We start from the raw sequence: 18,962 nt of genomic DNA, 5'->3' as shown, positions 1-18,962 counted from the left end.
AGGCTGAGACAGCCAGCAGCTCTTCAGCAAGTATGAGGATTTTCACCAGTCCCCACCAAAGGGATCAAATAAGGAGAAAAGCCACAAAACTACAGTAACAGTCATGCTTGATCATTCATCCAAAACACTGTTCAGGGTTCCTCTTTAACAAAGCCCAAGTAACACACCTGAGATGGCACCAAACTTTGTTGCTAAGCGCCTCTCGGTGCCTAACCCAAAGGAGGCTGGCATCCTCCCCTGCCTCACAGCCGCAGGAGGGGCACACGCCGCAGCAATGGGGGGGACACAGGGGGGGCCTGGGTCAGAGGCTGCTCCAGCAGATCCTGGTCCCACAGGCCAGAAATAGCTCAGAAATGGTTCACCTGGCACCTACAGACAGGGCAGCTGCTGCAGGACCCGCCTTAGCCCTGCGCTAGGGAGCAACTACTTGTGCAAGCCTCTTGGGAGGGTTACGATTATGAACAGACTTTCCCCATTATAAATGCAAACAACAAAAATCAGGCTATTAACAGACTTTCTGCATTTCACAGCATGCATGGCCCTCAAAAGAAAAAAGCCAAATACTAAGAATTTAAACCCTGCTTCTATGAAACTTTGTTCCTATAGACATTCATTTTCCCAAAAGCCTCAAAGAATATTTTGTCTGCTTTTGCTGAGAAGTGCTGTGCATACTTACAACAGCCTATAAAAAACCCACCCTGTGTGTACTTATCACCAATTAAAACCCCACGCCGTCTAGGTGGAGGCTCAGCACAGCTCTCGGGCTTTTGGCAAGCTGCTGGCACAGTCCTCGGCACGGCACAGCCCAGTTACACCACCTCAACTGGGTCTGCTGGGGCTGGGAGACCAGAGGAGGGGAGGAGTTGGGAGGGAGCCTCTGACCTTTGACAAACACCGATTTTTCTTTCAAAGATTATTTGAGACCTAGTGCATCCACTCTAAAATTTTAAAATGAGGAATAAAACTCTTCACTATATTAAAACCACATCAAGTCCTTAATCCTTGCTCTAAGAGAAAAGAACGTTTGAGGTGGGATCAGTGGGGCCCGCTCTCGGCTCATGCCATCACCCAGCGCCGGCCGAGGCACTGTCTGGAGGGCTGAAACCCTGCCAGGGCCTCGGGAGGTGTCACGATCCCCTGCTGGGTGCCATTTTGCTGAGGGCACGCTGTATCGGCTGCGCGCCTGTTGAATCAGCAGTTAAAAATAAGCCTGGGGAGCACACCGCTTGCCAGGCAGCCGTGGGCAGGGGGCCGGGCAGCCCCTCGCCAGGGTCCCGCTGGGCACCGGCCCCCGCGGAGCCCCCGCAGGTGCTGGGGCGGGGACGGAGCCGCGGCGTGCTCTGGTTGTTAGAGTCTGCATCTGCACTCCCACGGCAGCCTTTTAAGTGAAGGCAGAGAAACCACACGCAGCACTGCGGCCAGGCTTTTGCTCTAGTTCACTTGCAGGTTACCCCAGCTGCAAACTGCAGACACAGCAGGGGCCGAGTTTAAAAGTCCTGCTTCCATTGCTTAAAAGAAATCATTTTTTAAAAGTAATTAATAACACATATACATGAGGACCAAAGTCTGGTTCTCGTGACACCAGCCAGCACACCTCTTCCATTTACTACTTAGAGAGAAAGAAAACACAAGTTCTGGAAATGGAAAGAGCAAAACACTCCAGTAAAAACCCAACAGGAAGCTGCTCTGGATGTAGAGAGCCGCAAGATATCCAACTACCACCTGGTGTCTGACTTCACAAGAAGTTTCTGCAAAGGGAAGGCTTGGGATTTAATCCAGATAAAGAAAGAGGAACTAGAAAGCAACCAGCAAATAATGCAAAATATTTTCCTTTCTAGACATGCCAACCTTACTGCTCTGACTGTCCCCGGCACAGGCAGCAGCCCCAGACACAGTCACTGCCAGGGATGCTGCCCGCACACCCGTGCTGGGCACTGCAGGGCACAGCCGCAGGCAGCACACCGTGCCCATCCACTCCATCCCTGGGCCTGAAAAGAAGATCCTTCACTTTTAACTGTTTCCTACAAAAGCATATAATTAGAAAACCTGAAACTTGCTATAGGTCACAAGAGAAAAGTCTCTTTTAAAGTGGCAGCTACCAGATTTCCTAAAAAACTCCCTGTGAAGCATGGACAAAGCAAACCCAGCTCCAGAGCAGGCCAGCATCTGCTCTGAAACCAGCTTTGGGAGGACTCAAAGTGTTTTCAGAAGCATAAACGAACAACAACAAGCATATCATATGGCAGATACAATACTTGGTTAGGACAGCCAACTCAACAGACACACGACTACTCATTTCAGATGTAAGAATCGATAGAATTCTTACATTTGTATTCATAAAGCCCCAACACTTTAAAGAGTCTGTCCTGAAAACCCCAATACCTTTTCCACTTTCACAGCACATATAAACTGCTTTTCCTTTTCATCCCAAGAAAACTGTCCCCTGCCAAACCATTCCTTTATGGCCCAACAGCAACACTGGGGTGAGAGACCTCGGATCCATGGCTGGGGCTGTTGGGATTGCTGCTGCAAGAAGCCGCAGGGGAGAAAAGAACCAGAGCAAAGGCGACACGGAACACCCCAGCGACACCAGCCCGGGCTGCTGGGAAACGGCAGTTAGTCTCCAATGCCACCACCCTGCTCCAGAGCAAAGACTGCACCAGACAAAAGAGCAAGTCCAATTAGTGAAGAAATTTAAGATTACATTTCATCTCAACATGACACAGACATGGGAACATGAACCATTAGAGGAGCTCAGACCTTTCTGATGAGATCAGAAGCACCCACACTATCGCTGACAGTCCTGGTGGCAACCCGCCAAGAGCCCAAGGGCTGTACATATTTTGCATGTACCTCACCAGATTTGTATCAAAAGAAAACATCCACAGTGCTGGATTGTAATTCTACCATCCACAATAGCCACACACAAGCTAAATTCATCAACAGCTGTGTCTTTAGAAGGAAAGATGTGCATTTAAAAGCAATAATTCACAGCTTGCTTTTTTTAATTGAAACTCACACAAACTAACTAACAACCTCAGAACAGCACACACAAAGGCATTCCTAACGTCAGGGAATGGCAACCTTGGGTATTCCTCTTTTAAAGGCTAAACTTTTTTGCCAGAATTCAGCAAGATGGAAGCCAGCCACAAACTCCATTTGGCAACCACCTGCAAGCGCACAAGGCACACATCAATGCACTTCAGCTCAAGAAAATTTGCAGAAGATTGCCACCTTGAAAGGCTGAATGTCTCGGATTCAAATGACCACTAAAACTGAGAAAGTGTGCAAGATCCTGGTTCTCCTATTCTCCTCATGTGCAAAGCAGAATCACGACACTGCTGAATAAGAATAAAACCACCAGGAGGAAAACAATGTAAAATGTCATGGAAGTTATTCCTTCAGAGGTTAATGCCTGTTAATATGCTCATGAAGAGCCGCTCCCTTGGTCCTTAAAAGAAAAGGAAGAGGTAACAAAGCACCAGCGTCACTTATAGAAATAAACCCGTTGGGTCTCGCTCCTGGCATGTGCAAGGAAGAATCCATTTATTGCCCATGCCGTCACCCGGAGGCTCCAGCTGACACCCCAGCTGCGGCAGTGGCACAGCAAACAAGTCACAGTGGCTGTGGAGTGAGGGGACAGACACATGACAACACAGAGGGACAACACAACCACTTTGCCAAGAGAGAAAAACCCTTACCCAGGCAAAGAAGGGAATCAGAAGCAGCAGGGACCCCTGCCCAAGCGGGACAGGGGAGACACAAGTCGCACAGGTACAGACTCTCCTCTAATGGGGGGAAGGCAGGGCTGGCCTGTGTCCAGGCCAGGGGCAAGCCCTGGGAAGAAGCAGAGCAGCTGAAGGTCCAGGGTGCACAAGAGAGAGACCAAAAAATAATGCTAGCTTTCCTTTGCAGGTCGGCTGGGGAGCAGGTGGACTCCAACCCTGTGTGTGGGCAGCAGAACATCTCCACGTGGTTGAAGGAGACAGAAGTGGCTTGTCAGTAGAAAGCCCAAGTCCAAAAGTTCGGGTTGTGTGTAGATACTGCATCAATATGGGCGTGAGGCAAGCCCACAGTGGACAGCTTACTGAAATCATGATGCAAGAACATACATTTTCAATTGATCTAAAAACCCCAGTATGTACTGCAATTTCCTGGTGCCTCTGAAGCCGCAGGCGTGTCCTTCCATATCATTTATTGCCTTGCAGGGTAAATCAATTCACCAGGAGGCAGCTCTCTAGGATTAACACTGCACCATGAACAGCCTTCCCCTGCTGAGCCTACACACACAACACCCCTTCGAACGCTCACTGCCTGGATTACTGCCTATGGCTCTGCTGCTGTGAGCGCCGTGGAAGTGAGGTACATAGCTCCACACGTGCAAAGAACCAGCTCCACATGGTCCCATTTGCAGGGGCAAGTCAGCAGAGATGAATTTGCAGGCAGTTTCATGAGGCAGCCAAACGACCAGTCCAGCAGGTATCAGTTCAAGACACTGTTAGATATATGGGAACTACTGTGGCTTCTCATCACGTTTCACATTAAACAAAGGTGTTACTTTATTATACTACATACGTTTTATTGCTGCATGGCACAGACAGCTCCTACCAGAGGGGAACACTGCATGCTGTAATTGCCATGGAAAAGGCTCCATTGCACCAAGTTTCTTGGACATTTTCTCTTAGAAGCAATTCAGAGTCGCAGACAACCTTGGGTACCACTCACTTTGCTAAGGCCACTCCAAGTGCCCACACAAAGTGGAGACAATTTCCATTAACATCTGGTAACTTAATTTCTGCCAGGGCCTTGGGCATAAGAGGCAAGGAAAATACCCTTTCAGATCCTGCTGCAAGACACAGTACTTTACCCCCTGGAGCTGTTCTCTCTCAGAAGCCAGTACCTGCTCTCAGATCTCAGGGCAGACCTTCCAGTGAAGATAGAAACTTCTCTAATCTAAACAGAAAATCTGGATTTATCCATCAGCTGTGATTAAGACCCAAACACAAATATTTTCAACTAACAAGTTATCAGAAATTGACTGTAAAAGCTGTTTCTGCATTCTTTAGGAAAAATAAAGTCACCACACAAACCCAAAAAGCACACAGCAACGGTGACTTACTTTTAACTTACTCAAAAGTCTACCTCTTTGAGACTCGGCCTGCTTTCATCCAGCCAGCAATACAGTAATACTTTATTTATTAAAGATTTTATCTGTGTATGTGACGAAGGAGTTCAGGCAGGAACACACATTCACAGCTTGCAGGCGTTTCAAAACTGCCTATCAAACACAGCTTATATCACATCCTGGGTGCGTCTGTCTTGACAGGTGAGGAAACCAAGAAGCACAGGCAGAAACACGGCGCTTAATCCATACCTGCACAGAAAGGGCAGAGAGTCTGCCACAGGACCGGAGACAAGTTTTATGAGGATATGGTTTCACAACCAGTTTGGACCAGTCTAAGACACAGCAGTGCCAACACTGGCTGTCCAGCCATGGCCTCAGCCGAGTGACATCGCTCCAAGCAGGCTCTCACCCCGCCTCTTGGCTGCGGCGACCACGAGGCCACGGGATACGGGGTACACCAGATCAGACCACGCGCTGTTTAGTCTTCACTGGGACTACCCAGGCAAGGCTCAGCCCAGGTAGGCCATGCTGCCAGTGCTAGCATGGGAGAGGTGGTGGGAACACAGCTCTCTCAGAGACATGCATCCCTCCACTGGCAGCAAAACCTTAGGTTCATTTAAAAACCAACCAAACAAAATGACAGTGAAAACACACCTTCAGTCCCTACAAGAGAATTAGCAAGACGGACAGTAGGGTCTTAATCACCCCCTAGCTCTCCACATACAATATACTCTTTAAAGCAAAATCCTAACAATCTGTCAAGTAAAGTAGTACTGTCATCAGAACATTCCTCTGGGTTTTGTTTTGTTTTTAGACTAAACAAAGCTCCTGTTTTTATTCCTCACTCTCCTTTCATCAGGCAATTGCCAGCTGCCCCTCGGATATTGGCCTGGGTCAGCAGAGCGCCCTCCTGGCAGGCTGGTCCCCGCCATTTCCTGAGGCCCCTGAAGAGAAGCTGCTGCTACATCCCCAAATAACATTTTGCTCTCGGAAACCTGAACACCACAGCCAGCCTCGGGAGAGTTTCAGGAGAAGGCCTGCCTGACAGGATGACAGAGGAGCTCTCTGCACTGCACTTTTACCAGACGATCAAATAAGTTACATCAGTGCCTTGGACAGAAACCAGGTACCAGAACCGCTGCACCCATGTCAAGCCCCATGGAAGTCCAAGGTCGTGTCAGGGTTTGTGTACACTACTGAGACACCCAAGGTCCCCACACTGCCCTGTCCCACAGTTTGTTTTAACCCTTCCAGAGAACTGCATTATAATCTTAACAATAAACTGAGACAGTTGGAGTTACAGTCTCAATGAGATCAATGACTATTAATCTGAGGGCTTTTAAATTATTTTTATTAGCCATTTAAATATTACATAGGTTGGCCATTGAAAGTTTCTTGTGGAACACTTCAGCCAATAAAACAAACATTCCTGAAAACAAATCTTTAGCTTTAGTCTCACCAAAAATCTTAATTTTTCCTCAAAATTATGATTTTTCTGGTTCCCCGCCCCCCCCTTTTTTCTTTACATAAACTTTAAATACTTATTTCTTCCCCTTGGGGTAGTTTTTGTGGGGTATTTTTTGCTTTTAGTAGAGAAGCTGTGCTGTGAACAGCATTTAAAGACCATCTCTCACTCTGGCAAGCCCTGCTGAAAGGTAAAAACGTAATCTAGTTCCTACAAATGTATTAAGCAAGCTGCATCTCACCACACTCCAGTTCTGTGTTTTCCCATACACAGGGACCTTAAGGGTGCAAATGCTTTTTATTTTTAGCCCCTGATGCCATCAGGCTGGAACACCCAGAGCCAAGCCCAGGGAGGGAACTGGAGGAGCTGCTGGGAGCTCCCTCAGCATCACAGGACTCTCGGGTGGGTGACCCCATGGGTGACCCCTTATCCCCGATGGTATTTCACCACCAGTGAGGACCCTCATTCGCACATCAATTATCCCTGCAGGATTGTGCCTGCCTGGGTGAATTTGAACCTCTACCGTTATTTTCACAGGGTCATTACCACAAGAATATTCTACTTATGTCCCTCAGCCCAAGCATCCTAACCAGACTGCAACTCGTGGTGTTTAGATAAAAACTGGATTTTAAAAATATTTTTTAGCTATTTCATTGCATTGGCAGAATAATGTAACTGCAGCGTGACAGAGCAAACACGCAGCCGTTTGTTCAACTAGAGCCCCCAAAGCCATAAAAGCGAGCAGTGCGGGAGGGCGATGTGCAGCCGCACAGCCCCGTGGTGAGGGGCACGGAGCAGAGGCAGCGCTCTGGGAGAGCCCGGCTTTGCACCGCCGGCACTCGGGTTAGGCTGGGATTAGGACAGCATTCCTCAGGAGTGATGGGTTGCTACAAAGTAGGAAAGGTTAAGGGACACAAAAAAGTCGGGTATTCGTTTTGCATGCCACTTAAAGCTTAACTGCTCCCAAACGTCAGCGAGCCAAAGGAAGCCAAATACTAATTTAACAAAATATTTTTAGAACAATCAAGACCGAGAAGTTCCTAACACTCCATAGGCACGTGTCACTGAACAGCCTTTCATCTCATCAGATTCTTTCATTAACTATTACTTTGGAGTCCAAAAAGCTGAATGCAATTAGCAATCCAGAAAAGAAGGAAACACCCTGCTGCACGAGCAAGTAAAATTCTTCAGAGATTATATTACCCCACCACAGAATTTTAACAATATTGTTCTACAATTTGGTCTTGCCTGTTTGGACAGGCCAGAGCTGTATTAGTCTGTTCTTAAGTACAAAGTACAGACAAAACCAAGTTACATTACAGACATGGTGGTCCACAACCTTTCTTCTTCTGCTGACATCATGCAAATTGGACACTACCACGCAGAGGCGTACAGAACCTCATTAAATCTAGAAACAATGTCAGAAGGTTGGTCATCACTGTAAGATGAACATAACTCAAAGCTGAGTTTAAGGAGCTAGTAAGGTAAAGAACAATTGGGCGTTTTCCCCATCCTAGAACTCTCCAGTGATACTTCTGTCCACTCCACACTGGCAATAACCTCAGAGTTCCTTCTGCTGCTGTTCATGCACAGCACAGCTTTCCCCTCTGCTCTCAGCCTCCATGGGGATCCCTCCCCTTGCCCTGCTCCCACTCCTCGATGCCTCCTGCAAGCTGTCCTCCCTTCTCACCCAAGGCTTCACAGGGCTCTGCAGCCTCCACCACAGGTCTCTGCTCATGTCTCTCCTGTGACAGCCTCACCTGCCAACGCTAACCCAGCACTGTTCCAACCTGCACACTGAAACAGCCCGAGATCTTTCTTTCCAAATTACTCCATCCTGACATTCCTTAGTTGCTGTTTCAGCCGTGTCTATCTTGATCTCACAAACATCAGCGTCTCTCCCACTAACACAAGTTCCCTTTCACAGTGAGAGCTAACGTTCAGCCCCACTGTACTGCGCAACCCTCAGTCTAATAATTGGGCATCTTGTCACCTCTCTCTACATCATATTTATTCCAAATATAAGCGTCAATTCTGACACTTCTCTCCAGAGTTGTTATAAGTGTTCCCTTTCCACCTATTGAGCTGTAAGCTTTCAAAGTCACGCATCTCACATGGCCTTGCCAAACCTGACTGTACTTGCATATCTTCAGAAACCTGTTCCATATGTTTACCCAGACTTTTGTTTTAATTGCTGTTACAGATGCCAAAAGCAATCAATCAAATTACTATTTAACAGCTAAATTACCATGGCTGACCTCGCAAATACTCCCAGCTGCAAGTAAAATGCAACCTAAAGTCTTATCAGAGACAAATCTAGCTTTGGATCTCCAAATGAAGGACCGCTTGAGAGCAACTCATCTATGATCACATAGAAACAAAGCCATGCCCTCGATTAAAGTGAGCTTATGATGTACATCCACTGGTGATTTCCAAGGTTCAGCATCTCCACACAGAGGATCCAGCAAATCAGAGATAACCTCCACCAACTGCTCCTGAAAAAGGAAGTGCCCAAATATGCTTTGGGTCAACGGCCCCCCTCTCTAACAGGCCATTCTGAACAGGATACAAGACAGCACAAGTTACAGAAGTGAATATACTTCTCACAAAAACTGTTCTTACAAAAGGGGTGAAAAACATTGTCAAAGGCATGAGGAACTACATTTTGGATGCCCTGGACAGCTAGTGTCATCGACCTGTCAGCACAGATGGTTAACACTGGTGAAGAGGTCCCAACAGTTGGGACAGAAAAGCTCCCACATCTTTACTGCTGCTTAGTGGAAATGGAAAGCCAGACCCATCAGCAAGGCCAGATCTACCTCCACAGGAATCCACCGAGTTCCCACCCATCTCCTGGCCACAACATAGACTCTCCTGAGCTTCATGCTGCAAAACTTTCCACTCAAAGAAAAACAGCAACAAAAACCAACCTCAGGTTCTCACCCGTGCAGATCTAAGTCGGAGCGCTCCGAAGTCAGCAGGAACGAGGTTGCAGAGATAAAGCAGTAGCTGTCATGTCTGCCTATGAGCGTTCAATTAGGCCAGGAATTTTCACTTCAGCTGGACTAGACGCTAAGGAAACCACAATAAAATGGACTGAGGCATCCAAAATTATTCTCAGAAAATAGGCCAGACTGGGCATGAAAACATCTGGGCTTGGCTTGAATCACGAACCACATGAGCAAGACACCCCACTGCTGCCTCCGGGCAGCCGAGCAAAGGAATGCAGAGCAGCACAAAGGTAGGCAGCAGGAGTCTCCTACACCCAGATTTTCTCTCTGCATCTTCCTCCTGCAAGCATATACAACAGCCCATTTATTCTGAAGCTCTTCATACAGCCCAGTCCTGTAGGATTTCTGAGGATGGTGTTTCCAGGGCATCAGGCAGTGCCTACACAGCCACAGCTGGTCAGCCAGCCGGCTCCAGGCACGTACTCCCACTTCCATGGCAAAAACCAGGCAAAAAGGGTGAAATCATTACAATCCTAGCCGATGTTAACATGCACGTCCAACAGGCTAAGACTGCACATGCTCAAAGTCTCTCTTGTCATTACACCAACACACACCAGTTCCCTCCCACCCACCCAAAACACACCACCAAACCCTCGCTCAATAAACCACAGTGACAGTGACATGGACAAGTTTCTCCCAATTCCAAGCAGCAAAGAGAGAGTCCTCAGATACCAGAAGAGCTGTAACAGCTTGGCTCCTCCGTAACTCAGGCAAGTCAGAGTCAGCGCTATTAACTTTTAGCTTGATAGTGCTAAGGCAAGTGAATGGAGTGTCCTTACCAGAGCTGTTCACTGAGGTCAGAAAACTCTGAAGGACTACACCTTGCTGGAAGGGACAAGCGGTGGAGGGAGCAGGCCACTGACCAGAAACGACCATTTCCTAATCTCAACAATGGGAAAAGGGAAAAAAGAGATTAAGGAGGAAATAAGCATAACTGCAGCAATCATTTAGCAACAAACTGCTCACATATTTTAGAAATAAGGGTGACAGGAGGAACAGGTCAGGAATAGACACAGGACACAAGAATATTTATATATTTACTATAACATGGAAAATGGATAGACTGTTACACGTACAACCTATAGACTAGTACAGGGAATGGCATTCCTGGCCACCATATATATTCCTAACAAGCACTTCAGCAGTTTTACTCCAGTGTGGACTTAGGCTGGTCCCTTCACTGGACACTGCTGCTACCACCTGTGGCTCAAGGCCATCCAGAAGAGGTGGAGCGCTTTACACCCACATTTCAGGATGGAGCACGTGCGGTACTCAGAGACAGAGCTTGCAGCTTCGTTTCCTCCAGAAAGAATCCAGCACACGCAGGCCCAAACCACTCTGCTACTCACAGTAAGTGGAGCTCACCAGGGGGATGAGCTTCAAAAACAACCCTGGTGCTCCAAGACAAAACTCCGATGCAGTTCAGATCCACAAAGCCAAGTGCCCCTGAAGCACGTCTTACTGACAACCCCTGAGCCCAGCTTTGCACCCCCCACACCCACAGGCAGGGGCTGAAGGTCAGCAAGCAGGACTCCAAGATGGGTGTTCCAGGGAGGAGAAAGGGGGCTAAGAATTAACATGGGGGGGGATTTGCCCACCCAAACAAAACCGCAGCGCTATCCAAGCAAGCTGATGTTTAGTTTTACTTTAATACTTCTCAGCCTCTGCAGCTGTCTCCTCCTGCAGTTGGCACTGATCATCGCCAATCTGGGACTTCTTTCCAGTGAAGACAGCATTGTTTTATTGGCTACTTAGGCAGCGCATGCACCATTAATGAAGGTTTTATCTCTCCATTTTCCTGTCAGTACAGAACCAGCCAGTCTGACTCTGTTAACATTAAGAATGCTTATTTTTCCCCTATTCACTATCTCCAAGCCAAAACAACATCTGGAACTTCATCTTGCCATACAAAGAAGAGAGACAGATTAAAACTGGAAAAAGCTACACATCAGCCTCCAGAGCTTTATAAGTTTCTGCTTTTATCCAAATTTCCCACATGTACCTCCCAAAACAGCTCTACTGGGAGGAGAGAGAGAGAGGAAAAACAAACAAACAGAAAGTCCATCATACAGACTCCTAAACACAATGTAAAGCCCTTTCCACTTCAAAATAACCTCAGAAAGGATTATCAGAACAGTAACAGGAACAAAACTGATACGAAAGTTTAGAGTAAGAATTTACCATAGCTCTTTAAACAAAACAAAGGTGACATAGCAGTGACCTAGAAAAGAAAATTAAACAAAGAAATATTACTGGTGTGTGTTTCTTGATAAAGTAATGGAAGAAAAACCTGGCGCCATTTCAGCATACATAAATGTCCCACTTTAACAGACAGCTGTCTCCAGTGTCATTTAAGTATGCTTTTTGCTTAGATCACATTCAATGAATCATGAAAATCAATACAGAGAAAAAACCACACCGTAGACATGCACAGAAATCAAGCATGTACCAACTAGCACCAGTCTTTTCTGGAGAAAGACGTGCCAAATAAACACAGACTAGTTTTTCCAACAACATCTATTTAACTCTTAGTAGTTAATTAACAGAAGTCATGACTAGTGGTTATTTTCTAACCAGCTATCACACTGAGGAGAACTACCAACTGCAGGCTCACCCCACAGCAGCGCTCCCCGGGCAGACGGCGCACCTAGGCTGGCGCAGAGCCTGGCTCCCACCACGGCTCCGATGGGGAGCGTTGGGAAAGCGGAGCCGGGTCATGTGGCAGAGACGTTTCCCACCCGCCGCTCCCCGGCAGCGCCCACCACCCGAGCCCGGGGCTCCTGACCAGCTGCGAAACCCACCCTCGGTCCTGGTGCTAGCCAGACGTTTTGGCTGACACTGGCAGCAGCGGGTGCCCCCGTCCCCAGCAGCCAGGCTGCTGCACGCTAAGCACTGAAAGCTGCCAGAGAAGGAATTTTCAGTTCTGTAATGCACAGCCCCCCGGACAAATTATACAGTTTATAGTCCTGGGCCGCAGGAAGCTGCCTTGCTGCTGAAGTGCTGCCAAACACAGTATTTTCTTCAGCTGACAATCACGTAAAACGAATTTGAATGACCAAAGCAGAATAAAGCGCATGTTTTCAGGAACGAACAAAACATATGTCATGGCTTTCTAGATCTAGCAGCAGAGTTTTAACATAACACAGAGTGGAAACCAATTAAAATAGTTCCTGTTGAACAGAATCCGCCGTGTTGCAACTGGAAGGACAGAGTGCCAACCACTACACTGTACAACCATTTTAACAAAGCCTCACAGCAATGACGCTCAGCTTCAAACAGACGTCTCACGCCAACTCCAGCCAGCTCCGGGGAAGCAACAACAGCATACAGTCAAATGGGAGTTCGCTACTGAATAGACAGAAAACCTCTGCGCAACACTTCAGAAATGACTACTGGGCTAGCAGATTTTTGCTTCGCACCCAGCTGTTGCCTATTCCCAAGGCATCTACTAACTTATTAGCCATTTTCTTTTCGGAAAGGAGGATTAACTAAACGCAGTGGCACTCGCAGTCGCTTCCCCGCACCGCCAGCCCTGCCAGCAGCAGGCCTCTGCCACCACCCCGGGCACCCCGCGGAGCCTGGCGCTCCAAACAAAGCGAAGCACTGGCCAGCGCCAAGCGGACTGGAGACAAACACATTCATTCTTTAACAGTCCTTTCAATACATTACTTTTCTATGTCAGTTGGCTGAATAAACACAGAAATTAATAAAATATCTCCAAAACTCCCAGAATTGACTGCATAATATGAACTTGCTTGACAATCTGAGCCAGTAAAGAGTCATCCCAACGGATGTGTGCAGCAGTCACTTGCCTTTCATTTGTGCAATATCCACCACAGACGAGGGTAGGACTGCACTGGGTGCTACTAGAGCTTTGGGCCTGAACTGTCTTACTGTTGTCTGATGGAAGGGACTCGGTCCTTCTCCCGGCTGAGATTTTCAGAAAAGATCATCTAACCTTCTCATGGATTCCCAGGGCAAGGACAATCAAGATGGGGAGTAGAGGAGTTTGAAACTAACACACGTGGCTGCATGAAGCTGCTTGTTGGTCAGGTTTGTTTTTCATGAAGAGTCATTTATGCAATCAAAACCTTCTCTCTGCCTAGAATTTTCCTGAATAAGAAAAGCAATGAGGCATTTTCTTAATGCCTAACTCATGATGATGCCTAAAACTGAAATTTAGCTACCTACAGAAGTTATGTGGCATAACTCAATCAGGTAACTAAGAGAAGCACTTTGATTTCTCCTCTTGCTGCTAACACACCAGGACATTTTTACTCCCTCCAAGCCCTTCAAAGCCATCATTTTCACTCCATTTTCTGGAACCACCCCTATCCTCCCCCTCCACATCTGCCTACCAGCCCATGCACTCTCCTGGCCACCTCCTCTTCTGGCTACCTTCTGCACCAGAAGAACTTCACATATATTACACGGCAGACAGTTTTCAAACATTAGCACCTTGCTTACAAAAGGATTAGACTGAACTTGCACTAATGTCAAAGAAAGAAGTTAAGGGAGGCAATAATGAAGGTGCCTGGTAGCTGACAGGAATGTGGGGCCTGGGGTCAATCTCACTCAGGCACCTCAGCAGCAGAGGGCAAAGACAGAGCCAACCCACTGCCTCTGCCACCCTCACACGATAGGTTTGTTTTTTCTTTAAAGTAGCTTTTCTAACTGAATGCAGCACATGATCTCAAACTACATTTTTCCAGCTGGGATCAACACTTCTGTTGTTCCCTTTTCTCCCATCAAATTCTGAAGGGCACAGCAGGGCACCAGCCAGCAGTGACTTTCAGCAAGGAGACTGTACGTTCAACAACGCAGCATGGGGGTTTTGGGGAAGACAAGTGTTGCTGGACAGAAGTTAACACTGATCCACAGATACAAAAACGCTGCTGCAAGAAAAAGCTGCTAACAACAGATCTTGAAGTAACAGCCTGTTTAAGGGATGACTTCTTACCTGCAGCTGTTTAGAGGGCCATGTATTTCTGGACCTGCAACTGAACACCAATCACTGCTCGAGGAGAACTGGAAGGTAAATGATCACCTCCCTGCTGCACTCACCAGCCCCTTTGTTTTCTTTAAAGTCCTGCAACACTCACACCTCTGTACAGCCAGAGGTAGGCAATCTCCTATCAGCACCACAGGCAAGCCGGAGAGCATGAGGCAGTTCCTGTCTACACACTGCTGGGAACATCAGTCCTGAGCCACGGCTCTGCTCTGTGGTCCGTTCCTGACCGTATCAGGGCAGGCTCAGCTCGCCTCCGGCACCTGGGGGGAAAGGGCTGAGGGATGCTCCAGCAGCTCTGCCATGGCCCAGGCAGGAGCTGGCGCTGCCAGCGCCCCACGACACGGGCACCAGCAGCACCACCCGCTCAGCGCAGGTGGACTGAGCACCAAAATCCCACAAGCAGGACTGCAAAGAAATCAAACGGCTTCAAAATAATTTTGTGGTAAACTTCCCAGGGGTAAAGTTGCCAAGCTAGCAGTTCTGGGAAGGGTTGTGTGAGCTCAGGATCTGTGCAGGTCTGTGCTGCTCCCTGGAGAAAACAATCTCTAGCCACCCAAAAACCCAGCCAGTCTGCACAAGCTGCTCCAGGCAAGTGACACGGTACAGAATTATTTTAGCACTACATAGAGTATTTCCATCCTTCCCAGACTGCTCCAGTTCCTGCACCACAGCTCTAGGGGTGTGCTATGCCACACTGGCATTAGAGACGTTTTCTTACAGGAGGGTAAAGGTTTCTTTGGACCTCCAACACTACTTTAAGATTTCATTCCATCTGCATCTCCCTTCTCCTGTCTCCTCCCTCAAATTCAAAATCTTATTCTTAGAAATGCATAAAATGATAGCGACACTATTTCAAAGCACTTCATACCCCCAGTCCCTCTCAGATCATGCTGAATAAATCCCCACTATGAATATCCATCACCCCTGAACCCAGCCACACTCCCCCTTTTGCTGCAGCCACTTTACTTTAACAGGGAATTCTGCACTCCTTGGAAGTTTCCTTGGACTACTACCAGGAAAGAAATAGCTACAGAAATGCAAAATAAACCCTACTTAGTAATTGTGTGAGCATAATGATTCAAAGAAAAACGAAGCAAAATTCAGGGTTTAAAAAAAAAACAAACCAAAAGCAACAAAACCCCCGCATTGTTTGGAATTTTACCTGGTCCTCTGAATTTTTCAAACTATTATTTTACATTTGCACAGGTGGAATATACATTTCAGGTTTTGGTATGTATTTAAATACTTTCAAGTTGATCAAGGTGATTTATATTACCTACCAAGTTGGGTCACAATTTAAATAACCAAATTCACATTCAATTTTGCACTTTTGTCCTTTTCTGCAGAAAGGTTAATTATTGTCCAATACAAATGAACATATTGTTAATACTAACCAAATATGGAATTTAAGACATTTCCCAGGGAAAAAGGCAGTCTTGTTAAGAGTATCAGGGGATGGAAGGGAAGCAGATGACTTTTGACTGTTACTGCAAGCATGCTGTGCTGGCCTGCAGCAATGGGCAGGGACAGCCCCCAGAGTTACTGCTGCAAATCTCTGCTTACCCCAACCAAGAACTGAGGCCAAAGAGATGCAAAAAGCACCTGGAGTAACAGCGAGAGAAAAGGAGCACGTATGCTGGGAGGGACTGCCCCGCACCGGCAAGAGCAAATGGCAGATCATAGCCCAAGTCTCAGCTGTTTAAGAAGAGCTTCCCTAACCCAGCCCTGAGCAAAGCAGCCCCACGCACTGCTTTAACCACCAGGAACCCAGGCCCCTCATTTTTATAGTTCACATTTTACCATAACAGAAAATGATATTTGATTATTCACTCTCTTACAAATAGAGTATTTCAAAAGTTTACTTTTAATTGGAAAACAGGCTTACACAGCTTGACCGTGTCAAAGCATTTTGCTACTAGCACCTGTTCATTAGGCAGAGGACACCACACCTGCAGGTACCGAACTAAATTAACCAAAACCAGCCAGTGGATCTTGTTGTCCGGGTGACCTGGGGGTGTGGGGGGATAAGATGGGCCCATTTCCCAGTTGACAGGTCAGATGCAAACACGTTTTTCTTCTCCCACGAGTCCCCGCAGGGAAGGTGGCCAACCAGCGGGGCGCGGGGTGGAGCTGCCACCCGGCGCCCACCAGCCCCCACACCGTCTTGAAGGGCAAGATGTGAAGAAGTTTTTAGGAATCTCCAAAATATCTTAGATTGAGAGGGAGCGTTTAATTGTCTTTAAATCACCTTCATTACACAGCTGGGGCAAGCATTTACTAAACTTGATTCAGCATTTACTGTGTTCTTTCATGAAAAACAAGCAAACAAAAAAATACAAATTAAATTAAACCCAAACCAGTTCAACCATTTAGGTTAATTTTAGCTTTTATACTTTAAAACACACAACAGCAAAGGTGAAGTCTATTTCTTCAGGACCTCGGCCTCAGCATCGCTTCAGGGGTGTGTCAGCTCAGGGATTAAAATCTCATTATTTCCTCAAATTCTTCCACAGAGATCTAAGTTTTAGCTTTCTAGTTTTTAATTCAATTCAGAGTAAAACCAAATGCTAATTTTTTTTTGCATGTTTTACATGGAAAATCTTTACTATGTTCATATATTTTAGTTCAGCATTTTCAATTACCTGCAAGAGAAGACATGTTTTTGCAGGTTTTTTTGTTTGTTTTTTTAAGAAAAGCAGCCTTACAAGATCAAAGAATCAACAGAATCTCCTTTTAGCATTTAGATACTTCAATATTTCCTTGGTGTCACAAGAAACTGATCAAATAATACAAAAATCCACTATGCTTTTTTTCTTACTATGTGAGAAAACCCACTTTAATAGTAAGCTGTAACTCATGGGTAGCCATACAAGACTAATTTCTTTCCTTTGGTGCTAGTTTGCTTCTTGACACCGTAGCTACTGTAGCCTTCTTGGCCAATAATTATTACCCAAAGAGAAGATAATGCATTAAGCATATTTTTTTCTTCAGTTGTTAGAACCAAAGATAATTGCTGTAATCCTAAAAATTATTTGGGTAAAAATTAAAAGCTGCATCAGGTTGTCAACTAACATTTAACAGACATCTTTTTCATACAATTCTGATATGTAAATTGAGAGTATTAAATCAGACATTTTTGGCTTGCCCAACATCCATTTTTTAATTAATCTGCCATTATTAACTGAATCTGGGACATTCTTCATGCTCCTGGGATGTTCAGCAGTGCCAACAAGAGCACACACAAGCCGCCTAAGGCTCTTCCACATCTCTGCTGAGCCACCTGGAGCACAGCACAAAGGACAAGCAAACCTCCAACATGAAGCAAAGACAAACAGTACACTAAAAAATGAACCATTACTTACGCACTTGTTACAGGAAGTCTGTAACTCCAAAAGATGAGCTACAGAGAAACTGGAAGAACTGTCCTCAAAGCACCTTCACGAGCTAAGGATAGGCAGGCACGCTGTCAGTGCACCACCTGCTTGTGCACCACCTTTTACAACTCAACATGTTCATTTTCAGAAGAATCTCTCACTTCACACACAACCAAACACACCTGGGGAACTGAAACAAGATCAATCATGTCAAAAAAGCCTTAACGTTTTTGGAAGAAAGTATCAGAACTTTGAGGGGAAAAAAAAATTTCCTATCACGCTACTGGCACACCAAACCCTCAAATCTCATTTTACAACTTATTGTTCACTTCTGCCTGTGGTTTTGTTTTGGGGGTTTAGTGTCACGCTCACATTGGTCAATATTTTAGAAAGAACCTTTTCTATGCAGGCTTAACTGCCACGCAAGCTTCAGCAGATGCCCAGCGAGCCCTACGCCTCTGAAGGGCCCCGCAGCCCAAGGGGCAGCGGGTCAGTGCCTGTGCAATCCGCAGCGGGGAGACCCCAGGCCTCCCGCCCTCCAGAGTGGTTCCCTCCCACCTCCCACGAGCTGTTAAAAACCACAGCCTCACACTGTGAGGTGTTACCTGAGCGACTGGGAGCTGTTCAGGTAAGACAGTCCCGGGCCAAACACACAACATAATGCCATCCCGCTTCTCCTGGCTTGCCACCGGACAGTGCACCACCTCGGACACAGACACTGCAGGGTAAGCACCTGAAACCTCAATGAAAGGTTTTCAGCAACTGTTTTACCCACAGTGAGAGAACACTACAGGTACACAGAGAGCTGAGCAGCACAAGTTAAGAGCTGACAAGCAATAACTCATTTTGTTACAGACACTCTGCCACAGGCCTGGCCTTCTGCCATTAACCCCTCTCACAGTGACAGAGGAGTCCCACGAAGCCTGCCTGAGGGTCCCTCTTTCACCCCTACTGCCACCAACTCCTTGTACCTGCC

At 46.7% G+C, this 18,962-nt stretch overlaps 1 protein-coding gene across 4 annotated transcripts in view; it reads right to left on the bottom strand.

Moving 5' to 3' along the window:
• The window catches only part of ACVR1 (activin A receptor type 1), a 64,247-nt gene that overhangs the window by 34,499 nt on the left and 10,786 nt on the right, over positions 1-18,962 (bottom strand). Inside the window, exon 1 of one of the 4 annotated variants that reach the window (XM_074910590.1) lies at positions 10,381-10,399. The exons of the other annotated variants lie outside the window; for them this stretch is intronic. The gene's annotated coding sequence lies outside the window, so the exon portion shown is untranslated. Of the gene's footprint in view, positions 1-10,380; positions 10,400-18,962 lie in introns of those variants that run through there. 4 annotated transcript variants of the gene reach the window in all.

Source organism: Athene noctua, chromosome 7 (assembly GCF_965140245.1).
Source record: "Athene noctua chromosome 7, bAthNoc1.hap1.1, whole genome shotgun sequence".
Classification (NCBI taxonomy): Eukaryota; Metazoa; Chordata; class Aves; order Strigiformes; family Strigidae; genus Athene; species Athene noctua.
The sequence above is the reverse complement of the archived record's forward strand: the minus strand, read 5'-3'. Positions and strand labels throughout refer to the sequence as shown.